Raw genomic sequence first — 13,075 nt, forward strand, 5'->3', positions numbered from 1 at the left:
AAAATCACGCTGATTTTGTTCGGGTACCTTCCATTTTGGGGTTCTCCAAAGGACAGAAGGTTTATTCTTACATGGAGTGGTCCTACTTTCTCCCTGTACCTGTGTGACATGTCTGACTGGATACAGCACTGACAAGAGTTCAGAGCTGAAGGGCTGAATTTCTTTTCCATTCCCAATTTCTTCAAAACTTCCCCCGTGCTCACCCTAGATTTTTTTTGTACTTGCTCATTTAACAGGGTGCTAGCTGACGTTGCACTGGGTACATATTCCTCCTGCACTTCTCTACTGCAGGTACCCGAGACATTGTCCTTGTTGCCGCACCCGAGCTTGAGAGTGGCTGAGGAAGAAAAGGCAGCTCATCATCTGCAGGAACTGGCAGCACCATTTAACCAGTTTAACTTCACACGTTTGTGTTGCTCCAGGGGGTTACTATGCCTTTGTTGCAAAACTCATCTGACCTCGTGTGCCAACAACAGTGATACCAGTAGGTCTGCTTGGGAAACACACCCTGCCACTTCCACTGTGCACCTCGCTGCTTTGGGGGGTGTTAGCACGGCCTCAGCTCAGCTGTGAGCTGGGTCTCACTCCTCAATCAGAGGTGAGTGACCCTGTCTCCTGGTGACAGCAAGGGAAGTCTGTCCTAAGTTTGTGCTGGATTCAGGGTGGGGTTTGTGGGTGTATTTTTTGTTGTGGTGAAGGTTATTTTTTTGTTTTGGTTTGGTTTTGTTTGTTTGTTTTTAATGTTTCACATAAAAGAGAAGTTCTTGTCTCTGAAGCCATATTTCAGTTTCACAAATTTGCCCTCTTTCGATGAGCGCAGGTAGGTCTATAGCATGTCCTCACAGGAAGAAATGCTTGTTTACTAATGCTTTGTTTTGCCAGGGGTGCCTGCTGGATTCCCAGCCAAAAGCCACTTAGCACAGAGCTGATACCAGCTCTCAGCCCTTAGTGGCTGGTCACTGAAACCCAGTGGTCAGCCTGGGAAACCTGTGGTAAATGTGGGCCTACAGAAAGCAGCTAGCTGCCTGACTGCTGGAGTGCTCAGGGAAGGGGGTGGTTAGGGAGCAGGGGAGGAGGCATCCCAGTCTGCCCTTAATTACAGTACCTTGAAACCACACTGCACTGTTTTCGGCCAAGGCTCCTTGTTGTCTTAGGATGTGTGCCTGTAAATTTGAAATAAGGAAATGACTTTATTGGGAGGCTTTGGCTCAGGAGAGCTGTAGCAGCGTCCTGAATGGTTATTTAAATATCAATAATGTTTTCTAATTCAGGCTACAGAAATTAAACAAACTTGTGTGGAATCAGCAGGTTGCCAGTATAACCGTGTGTGGCCATAAACAGATACACGTAACGTAACAGAGAAAACTTCCAGTCAAATAAAAGCAACTGTAATCTTAGTCACCCCAAATCTATTTTTGTTTACAGACAACTCATTCTCGTTATTAAACGCTCAGAACACTTCCTGGATGTTCCCGTACGCGCTTGCGAGCATTCCTATTAAATCCGTACTCCTGCCTCCGCTCACCTCGCGTAGCCCCTCGGGAGCCGGCCGGCCACGGCACGGAGCGTGTGCGGCTCCACTGCCCTCTCCTGGGAGCAGGCAAGCCGGAGTTTCAGAGGACTCGGCCTGCGGAGCAGAAAGCCGCATCTTAGGTCAATGCTCATGGTGCTTCACCGCGAAACGCCCCTCCAACGCTTTGCACCACGGATATGCTGTCTATGGAGACACAAACACAGCCTGGGTGGGTCACAGATCCCACTGGCAGGGCAGCACGGCTGCCTGACAGTTGCAGCCCCACAGGCTACAAGCCCACTCTTCCCATAGCAGAGATGCACTGGGAACATACCACGGAGGGGGCATCCCAGCTCTGTGGCCCTCCACAACCTGTCCTGTGGGGCTGGGAGCATTGGGCAGCAGCCAGGAGGGCACTCTGCTCACTACCACCCACAGGGTCTCTCACCACCGGGAGCCTGGCACCAACCATGCCACCCAGCCCAGAAGTTTCCCAGGTGGTCTGCAAAATGCATACTGCTCTGGGTCTAAAGATCACTGCTCCTACATGTGAGTATAAGCTGAGTGGATAAAATAACAGCTCTGTGTGATGCTCCCCTTGGAAACAACAAGAGAAGTTCCGTCTTATAACAGGGAAAAGAGATATAGCTCACACAACTTAACATCCATTTGACAAGACTCTCCAAATAATGGTGACTTTGTCTCTGAATAGCAATAGTCTGACTGCTAAACTACTGACCAGTTTATAAGAAATGGAACAGCATAACGCTCCTTAATCTCAGCTGAAGAGTAAGTTCATCATCACATCTATCACACCTATCACATCTCTTTTCAGCAAACCAAGAGAGAAGGAACTCTAGCACTGTTTTCCAACCAGTCTTCTGAAAAGAGAAGCAGAGCAGCTGTGGGGAATGTTTCTCAGAAACTTCCCAGCCCTCCAGGGAAGCTAGAGCCATTCACAGGATTTCTGGATTTCCAAGGACTGACTCCTTTGTGTTTGCCCTGTCTGTGTGCTGTTTTTCACAACCTGTTCCCATTTATTCTCATGTCTTTGTTGCCTTAGTCGTAAACCAGTCTGCCGTGAGCCTCGAAACCCCTCAGCTCTTTGCTCTGGGTAAATCAGTCTGAGGGTGGTTCTGACTTTTCCTGAGTTTTTATCATCATTTGTTTCCTGCTCCCGAGGGCATGCCTAGATGCTCAAGTCTCACCAGAAGACCGTCCTGACGGCAGACTTCTGAGAAGAGCACTGAGGTTCAGTGCCAGCAAATTTACCCAGTGGATGGCTTTCTGTCTGAAACTGCCAACCAAGTTTTTTTGGAGCAGACAGTTTTTTAAAAATCCCACAAGAGATTAAAATAAGCAACTTGTTTTGCTTTAAAATTTCTAGGACCAGATCTTCAAGCAGTGTAAATTAGCATAAGTTTTCTGATGCTCTAACCCTTACAATCTGAGTGCAAGTCAAAATTGGGCATGGTTTTATTTAAGGTTTGGTTACTTTTCAAGACTGAAACTCAAACAGCTCCTCAGGGTGGGCACAGTCCTTCTTTATTCTGTATTTGGGTTGCTCCCACCTCTTTTGCTGGAGTTTATTTCTATCTTTGATTTATTTTCTCTGCTGAGATGTACTGTCCTTACTCTTTCACCTCTCCTCTCATTCATGTCTCTCTCTTTACTCTCTATTGTCCAACCTTTTCAGCTCCTTTTCTCTCTTCCCCCTCCCGTCTTTCCTCTTCCTTGGTAGTTCCTTTTCCTTCCCCCTTATCTCAGCAATCGCTGCCAACAGCTATATTTGGAATAGAGTGGGAACAAGCTATTCTTGTGACTTTACTTTGAAATAACTGAGAAGAGCAGATGATTTTCTTTGAACAAATAGAAGATACAGCAAGGAGAAGGCAGGCTAGTAATGTCAAAATTACATTGTTAGGGAATACCTGCCCAGCAGGTCTGTCTTTCCCAGCTCTCAGGATACCTTGACTAGCTATGGGCTTTTTGTTTGCTTTGTTTTAGCTTTAAATCCTCCTTCTGTGCAAAATTCCCCTTTCCAGCTTAGTAGCAATGGTCCTGTTAAGGCCTAACTCTTCATCACAGTGTTTGGCCACTTACACATCAAGGGGAATGACTGCCACCTAGAATCTCAGCTGCTAGAATTAGCTGAAAGGGGAAATATATTTGTTTAGCACTTGAACTCAATGCTGTTGCATATTGCTGTTGCATGTAGCCACAAGATACAGTTACAGAGTCTCACTTTGAATAGGCTAGCACAGAAAAACACTGGGAGGAACAACTTCATATCGTGCAGTATGATTTCTCCATATCCTCTCACATTAACTCCATCACCACCTGTTCCTCATCACTGCGGTCATTTCAACTGTTGCACGCAATGCATAAGCATAGCCAACAAGATCCAGAGCTATATGAAGAGGACAAAACAGAATGTATTTCCCCCTGTGCTCTGTACTTCTGTGTTTATATGATTAACTCCCACATTGGCAAACCAAACAAGAAAGGAGGCCAAATGAGAAATTCAGCAGTATAGCTTTACGTTTTGAGCCTGTGCCAGAAGAAGACCCGAAGCAGGTTCTAGTAAAGCAATTCTGCTATACACACATTTGTGTGTGAAACTGCTTCATACAAAGAAAGATATGTGAAATTATATGCAGAAAGATGTAGGGAAAAGACCTTAAGTTGCAAGTTAAAAAATCAAAGGCGGGAAGGCTGCTAAATGTTAAGACAAAAAGATGGAAGGAAATGATTCTTCCATCCATTGAGGACTTTCTGGAATTGTATAAATCAGCTAACACAGTCCATCATGCTAACATGGAGCTCCAAAGTTGTCTCTGCAATAAGTGTTAATACATTCAGTTCACCAACAGAAAATGCATCCAATAGGATGGTATTTTAGGAGGGTAAACATTTTAGGAGGGTAAACTTGGCAGAGTCGCAAGATTTTTTTTATCAGACCATCTAATAGGAAAACAGGTAATCTTCAAGTAAACAGGCCCTTTTCCAGGTCCACGCTACTACTACCCTACCCTAGAGATCCTGAATGTGCCATATCACATGGAATCTAAGCAAGGTGAAGAAAAGTGAACATTGAGTTTCAGTGCTACTTTAAGTCCTAGAGACTTCTGAGTGTCTCTCTGGGCTTCTGCCCCTTAAAACTCAGCAAAGGAGAATTTGGCATATGCTGCAGATATTTATTAACATTTTGTATTAATTAAATGCAAGTCCAAAGACTAGGTACGTTCCATCAGTATCAGATGAGTTCTTTGCAATTTTGTACTGCCATAGAAAGCAAATATATTTATATACACACAGGCCACAGGTTGGCAGACACGAATAAACACTCCCAGCTATTTGGAAAGCACTGCTAAATCCATGGTGAACTCAAGAGAATTTAGCCTTCCTCTGTTACTTCTCAACCCTTGTCTCATTCTCACCAACTTGCAAGCTTTCCTCTCTACCTCCTCAGCTCCACGCTTTCAGCACAGCTGTGTCAGACAACCACAAAGAGCATCTGAAAAATAACCTTGAGGTTTAGGGCTCACAGTGGACTACATGGGGTGCAGACCCCTGCTGAAGAAAGAGCTAGTCTACAGCTGCATGGATACCAACAAGTCAGCACTCACTGGCCCTGGCACTGGAAACTACTTCCAGTTAAAGAACAGTAAGTATTCCCTGTATGATGTACAACAGACTGTCCTTCAAGCTAGGCTGAATAATTGTCATATTATGGAACTCATCTTGTGATTCAGGGCACCACTTGTGTTGAAGCATCACTAAAACCACTGAATCTGCAGCATGCCTCAAGGGGCTGACCAGAGCTGATCTGGATTTGTAGGCCTTCTGAATAGCACACCTTACTGTAACACAATTTAAAGTTGACATGTCTGAAAACACACACCATGTCAGAAAAGGAATGAAATGTTTCTTCTCTCTATCTCTCTCCCCCCCAACCTCATTACAAGCTAAGGAAAAATAATGTATGGAGAATAATTCTTCACCATCTAAAGAGTTTTTTTTTGTTTCTAAATCTAGTGAAGAGTCACTGTATATTTTGACAGAAAAATGAATCAAAATAATAAAGTGAATACAAAATTATATTGCTGTCAATAATTTAATTTACACAAAATAGCACTGTGACATGGTAATTGTTATATATGATGCAGCATTCAGTATAATATTTGGAGAATGCATTATAGAAAGTCAACATTTAACTACTAAAATCAACTTACATAATCAAAGCTGTCAGGGAATCTTTACAGTTTTATATTAATTTGAATGTAATTTACTATAGATGTGTCATTCTTAGAGGTGCTTACAATAGTTAATGATCTCTGCTTTTCCATTATAAAATCCTATTTTCAAAGGCTTATAACTTGGTCTTAAGAACTCTCAGCCCTCCGGCACATTTTCCTTTTCCTTTCAAAAACTACCTTAGACATTTTAAACTTTTCTCTCAGAGCAGAAAGGGTGGTTACTTTCAAAATTCATTTTAAGGATCTGCTAGTTTGCTGCTTGCTACCCAGGGATCTCAGAAAAAAGAATGGTTAATCATGGTAGCTGAAGATAACATTTCATTACATTCTTTTCTTCTATTTTCTTGATTTATTTATTTATTTTACCTCTGAGACCATTTTTCTCACTGAAGAGTGTAAGTATGCATCTTCCAGTAATGCATCCAAACCTTCTCTGCATCCTTCCTTCTCTCCTCACTGTGTGAACAACGAAGATGAACCAGCCAGAAACTGCCAAGGAATCTTACTTTTCAGCTCACATCTCTTAAAGGTTATCCGTTCAACCAGAGCAACAGCAAAAATGGCTAACTTGCTGGAAAGTCTGTGTAAAGAAACTTGCCATCTGTGGGAACAGGGCGGGTTAAGACCACTGCCCTATACCCCAGCCAATGCTGCCTCACTGTGCCCTTGCCCTTCACTCTCACCCTACCTTTGTTGCATCTCCAGTACCATGGATGGATCCCTTTTGAGTATCAGCCCTCACCGCTCTTACACAGCCTCCAGCACTGCTGGGTCCTGCGATGATGCCTGTTTCTGCCTGCCGGCCATCGGCACTTCACCACAGCTCTCTGAGGCTCTGGATTTCAAGATCAGTTTGAGCATGGCAGGAAGAGGAAAGACAAGGGGTTGGCAGCATTTAGTTGCTTCAATGCTTTCTGCCCCTGATTTAAGATACTGAAGACCAATTATCCATAAACACTTCTTACTACTAAGGCCACACTGTTACAGATTACAATAAACTCAGGATTTTAAAGGCAAACTGACAACACAAATATATTTAATATATTAAAGCAAATAAGCAAAAGAAAATAATAAGCTTGTCTTCTTTGGTAGACCTGCTTCAGTTGAGGGTCCAGTTTTCCTAAATCCTGCTCAGATTCACTTTTTTTTTTTTTTTATCCATACCTGTTAGGTGTCATTTTGGGTTCCCTATCCCTTTTTCTCTAACCTCAGACATTGGAGTCAATGTGCACAACGGTATCCAAAAGCTAAAATCAGTGATTACCACGTAACCAGCTGGATTCGCATAGCTGTCACTTGTTCAGCATCCCTTCACTTTCTATGGAGAACAGGGGCTTTTTAAAGCATTTGTGATACTCTACTTCAGCCACTTCCTTGGTCAATGCCAACAGCGAAGCAAAATGCTTCCGTCCATTTTTGCAACATCACCCTTCCTCCTTGTTTGACAAAATAAATATATCACTTTATAATAATTCAGTTATGTCACAAATCCGGTGGGAACCTCCTTTCAGATACTGAAAACAGCTCTGTAGCTCTGGACAAAGAACTGCTGCTTACATATCATATTTTTGAAGCTGAAAAGTAAACTCTCTCACAGGCATGTTGCTCTGATGATGGACTTCATTCCAGAAAAATATGATCATATTTAGACTGGATAGAACTGATAACTGACGTATGAGTACCAAGGCAGTGAGATGGCATAACTCTTATCTGGGGCAGATCACAACAAGAAAAATGCTATTGAGAAAAAATGTCATTTTGATCCTCTAAATTCACTATTTGGTGGTACAAAGGAACTGTTTTCCCCCTTGCACATTCAATTGGACATAAGCACAGTGAGCATCTGGATAAACTATAAACACTTTTGACACACTCAAGATGTTTATTCTGTTCTTAGGAAAAAAAAAAAAAACTACTTTAAAGCTGGCTGTAGAGAGGAATACTGCATATAAAGTTTTCGGATGTTATTTCCACATTCTGTGTGGAGAAATCAGACCTAAATGATGATACTTACAAATTGTCAAAGTAGTCAGTGACTACATGGATCTCTCCTTATGCAGGATGAATGGGACCTGACAGACACAGGACCTGAGGGGGACGTTCTTCCAGACTGGATGATGATTTGTGCACTTACACTGTCCCTCACAGAAAAAAAATAAATAATAATTAAAAAAATCATCAGACTGGTTTATCTCAGTTCGATATTTTTACTCCTTGAATCTCAATGAAGAGGTTTTTCTCTGATGTAGGTAGCACTGCCCGCTCTCCCGAGGTTGACACCCACTTCATTCAAGTATTCCTAGTACAACAGGGATGTTAGTGGCTACTGGCTCACAGCCAACATCCCACACATTTCCTTTGCAGCAAAAATGCCTTAATTCTGACCCACTGTCTTTCAAGTAGATAGTGAAAAAAAATCAGTTACAAAGAGCTTTGCTTTTATCTGTACTTCTCTTTCAGAGAGATGAGGGGAAAAAAAAAAAAAAAAAGAATCATTTTTTTCCTTTCCTCTTTCAAGGTCCGTGTCAATAAGGGTGACGTTTAGTGAGTGCTGCTGTTAGTATTAGAGCCCAATGAGAAGCTGAAAGCATTCAGACAGTGGTGCTCACAGATCTGGGTAAATGGAGTTTGCAAGCAGTGTAACAGCAGAGGGAGTGGATTGCATTGCCTACCATCATGCCAGTGACTGTATCCAGGACCTCTCCTACTCAGCAGCTTTTCCACTCTTTCTGAATCAGTTCAACCACCACCGACTGTAAGAGAGCTTGTATTTTTCAGGCAGAGCACTGAAAAAAAGATCAGAAGGGACAGAAAATCTTGGCTGCCAACTGAACTTTTCTGTCTTCTCCATAGCTGCGAACAACACTGCTGATGTTATCTGATAGCTACAGTGCAGCATGTTCTGAGCCCAGCATCTGAATGGGAAAGAAGAGAGCGTACAGACTTGTGAACTCGGCATATTACAGGCCAGACTCTGCCACCACTAATGGTTTCGAGTTGTGACAAATTCTGCAATACATGCATTCGTACACCCACAAAAGCCAAATGAGCACACAGGGGGAAAAAAAGGGGCATTGTGGAACAAAGCTGTCCATTTAACAACTCCATTGCACAGAACCCTAAGGGAAAACATCAAAGATAACAGGTCTGATATGTGTTAATCCAGCTGAGCACAGGTGACAAGAGGTACAGCGGTGTTGACAGGAGAATGTGGAATCCTGGATTGCACTCTGAAATACCAAAAGGGCCAAAATCAGAAGCAAGGGAGAAGAAAATTGTTGGTGAACTATTTTGCTACTTCCCAAAAATGTATGCTGCTGTCAGGGTGAAAACAAAAAACAAGCCAGCAACAAAAAGCCCTACCCTCCAAGGTAACAAGTTATGGAGCCATAAATAAATGGGGGAACGGGGGTGAAGAGAATAAACAAAAATCTAAAAGGTACAGGAGATAATGACAACTCAGGAAAAAAACTGACAAGTGCAAGGCAGATGGCTCAATCTTGTAATGCACAGAGAAGAATAATCTACCTTATCCAAGAGAATAAAGTCTGGATGAAATAAGAAAAATAACTAAAATGGAAAGGAGCTAATTAAAAGAAGCCATTACTCTGACCTTCCATAAATAAACTTTCAAATGTTGTGTACATGCAAATTTGAGAAGTGGGATGGATGGAAGTTTGGAGACAATAAAGAAAACATTCAATTCTTGGTACCAGGGATAAGCATGGATTTTGAACCGTGATTAGATATGCATTGTACTTGTCCAGGTGATTGTGATCTTGGAAAAATTGCATGGAAAACTAAACTCGAGGAACAAACCAAAACCAAAATAGTAAAAAGAACATAAGTTAAAATAAAAGCTGCAGAAAAATGACAGCAGGAATGATTTCAGAAAAAGAGTTTGGATAAATTGGATGAAGCAGAGGAAAAGACTGAGACCTGTCACTGTCACGACACTTGCATTACATCTCACTTCCAAGTGCAGAGTCCAATTTAGAAGAAGGCAAAAAAGCAGAACATTCTCTTTATGGGGAAAAAAGCAGCCTTTCTTTTGCAAAGTTCCTGTGTCAGGAGCCATTTTATGGGGCTGCCAATCATGGCTAATCAACTGAAAAGCCAGATCATTTTCTAAAGCATCTACCTTCCTAGAGAAAGATTTGAGAGTTGTCTGTGTACAATCCAGCTGCTGCTTTTAATCTTTTCCTGACAACAGTAGTTGTTTTATTACTTTGACAGTCATTTTTAGCCCATGAATAGTACCACAGTCCTTGTAAGATAGGAAAATTCTTTTGATCTACAATTTCATAAGGTTTAGCAATGGACAAAGGATTTTTCTGGTACACTTGATCACACACTTGCTGAAGTTTAGGCTTAGAGACATTAAAAAGGAACTGAACCACCCTTTTGGAGAAAAATAAAAATCCTTTTTGATGAATAATGACTGCCAGAATTTTTTTTTTTTTTTTTTTTACAAAAATAGTATCTACTAATGGAAAATTAAGAGCAAGGTTGTTCCTGAAATAACTTTGATACATAGCCAAAATCAATTATAACTTTCTCAATTTTAATATAGTATCATCTATAGGATAGAATGCACAGATGCAAGATATGCGTTCTTGGTAGGTATTAAAAGGGGTCTGTAGTAACTAAGAGAAACGGGGAGCAGTTTCAGGCAGTCACAGAGTAGTTTCTAGCTTAATGGCTTGTTCCATTTGCTCTACAAATAAGAAATGTATGCTTTGTGCTTATCTACCTATGGGGAATATGTAGATAAGATGCTGAGTTGCAGTCTAATTTGAGTCCTCTTTTCTAAAATAAAAGTGCATCAGAGAGCATATATATGTGTACATGTACATACATAAGTATATGCACATATATTATATATATATATATATACACACACACACATACACACACACATACCATGTAAAACCCAACATATCTGCATGCTTTTTTAGTAACTGAACTGATGAAGTCTGGCTTGATTTCCTTTGAAAACTGTATGTCCATGTTACATAAGGACATTTGTTTCTAAAAATCCAGATCAAGTTTACAATTTAAGTGGAGTAAAAAGAAACAATCTTCTCTTTTGCTGAGTGCAGTCAGAAACCAGTTGTCTTGATAATTTGACAAGCTTGGACAGGGGACTGTCCTTAAGGAAGGACAAAATTTCCTCTCCAGTCCTTGAACTGTTCAATTATACACTTATTTAGCAGTATTTCTCAAGCAAAAACATTGGATTTCATGCATTTCACTAGGTAACTTCAATTTACAATCTCTTAAAATTTCCAAGAATTCTCCGAGGTCATATTTTCTGACAAAACACCATCCTGACTCCTACAGTTATGACAAAAATATTTTGATCCAGTATTTTCAGACATATTGCAAACTGCTCTTTGGTTTCTCTACATTCTTTTGACAAAATGCTGGTACTTCTCTGCACAATTGTTTAGTAAGTAAGTAAATAAGTAAATAAATAAAAAGACAAGAAATGAAGGAATAAGGAAAAAAAGAAAAAAGGTCAAAGTCTACAGTCAGCCTGAACCAACCATGGTATCACTGACCTGAAGAGACTGGCTCCCAGTGAAAAAAGAGATCTTCACCTGTGTTTCTCTAATTTTCCAGGTTTCTAAATGAAAGACTTTAAAGGCCCAACTTCATTCTCGCCTCTTAAAGCTATATTTCAACTCCACTGTTTTGGGACAATGCAAAACTCTGAGCTTTGTATATGCAAAATTTTTCTTTCCAATTCTTCTTTCAGACTAGGAAGACAAAGAAGAAATAACTTTGTTTCCATTGTTGTTAGTTATGTTTAGAAGCTCCTGCAGCACATCAGCTTCTTGCACCAGACAGGACTCACAGTGTACCTGAGCATTTGCTCACTCAGCTCTGTTAACTATTTAATTCCCTTTCCTTATCTACTGTTGGAATTTCCCTTTTAGACTTCAGTTCACTGAAGAGGGAAAGATGCACTTGCAAAAATGCATACCTTTTGCCAACATCTTGCAGTGCTTTGGATAAAGTATTCTTCAGTGAAAATGAATGATAATTTGAAAGCAGAGTTGTGCTCTGATAAAGTATTCAAGCTGCACCTTATGTAGATGTACTCTTTTCTAAGCACTGCAGATGGTCAAGGGGAGCTCTGGCCCTACCAAAACCAAGAGCAATCACCCCAAACATAGTAAGTGGCTGCTGCCAACTCTTCCCAGCACAGCCATGACTGGAGAGTTCTTGCTAACCCAAACTGCCACCAGTTGCCATTACGCAGCTGCCAAGGAGATCCTTGCATGTTCAAGGCAGCAGCTCCGGAAAGCCTGCAGGAACTTTGTGGGAATGGGACTAGTTAAGCTTCAGAGTGCAGTCATACTTATTTAACTAATGATTTACGTCTGCAAAAGCATCGTTTCTTCACGAATTATTAATAAAAAAAATCAACTCCATGTTTTCTGATTCACAATACTGACTTTCAGGATATTTAATCTAATAAATCTGAAGTAGGTATAAATGAACAAACATAGCATTATGCTAAATTACTTAATTATGCATCAAGTTACAGTGTTGTACGTGTACACAACATTGGGAGCTTGTGAGAGACACGTCTGTAAAAAGGAAAGACTATTATTGACATGAAACTTATAACTTTACCTATTTTGCCTAAAAATGTGTTATTAATTTTCAAGTTGAGATTGACTGATTTAGAATATAATATCTCTATGTGATGTTTCGATGTTCTACATGCCATACATAAGAGCAATCTGCCACATTCAGTGTTCAGTCTCTGGCAGTAGGCAATCACAGACCGTATTTTTACAGAGAAACATACAAAACTGCATGTACAGAGCCATCCTCCCCTTGTATACTCTCTGACATGACAACCACCTGAGCTAGTCTAGATCATATTCAATAGCTACTGACAGATAGCTTCTCTCCTTGAAGATACCCCTTGGTCACATTAGAGGAGTATTTTCTCATAGCATCCCTCATGCTTCAAATTCTTCGAATATTCCATATACCACAAATGTTAGAGTATGCAATTTGTTGTTAAAACAATTTACTTCAGAATTTCAATTGTAAAATACAGCAATTCTTTCATCATTCTGTTTGGAATGAGAGAAAAATAAAGAGCTTTACACCTTGGAAGGTGAAGAAAAGAGAAGGAAAAATGTAAGTTCCCTTCTCAACAGGAAATTAAGGACCATGGCATCAGTCTCTCAGCATCAACAGAATGAGTCAGATCGTCTCTTGCAGAAGGAGACAAGCACTCTCTTATGAATTGCAGTCCCAGTTGAAGTTTGCCTGCGTA

The sequence above is a fragment of the Cyrtonyx montezumae genome, unplaced genomic scaffold, assembly GCF_038088225.1.
Source record: "Cyrtonyx montezumae isolate F1298 unplaced genomic scaffold, pur_monq_1.0 scaffold_4, whole genome shotgun sequence".
In the NCBI taxonomy this organism is placed as follows: domain Eukaryota; kingdom Metazoa; phylum Chordata; class Aves; order Galliformes; family Odontophoridae; genus Cyrtonyx; species Cyrtonyx montezumae.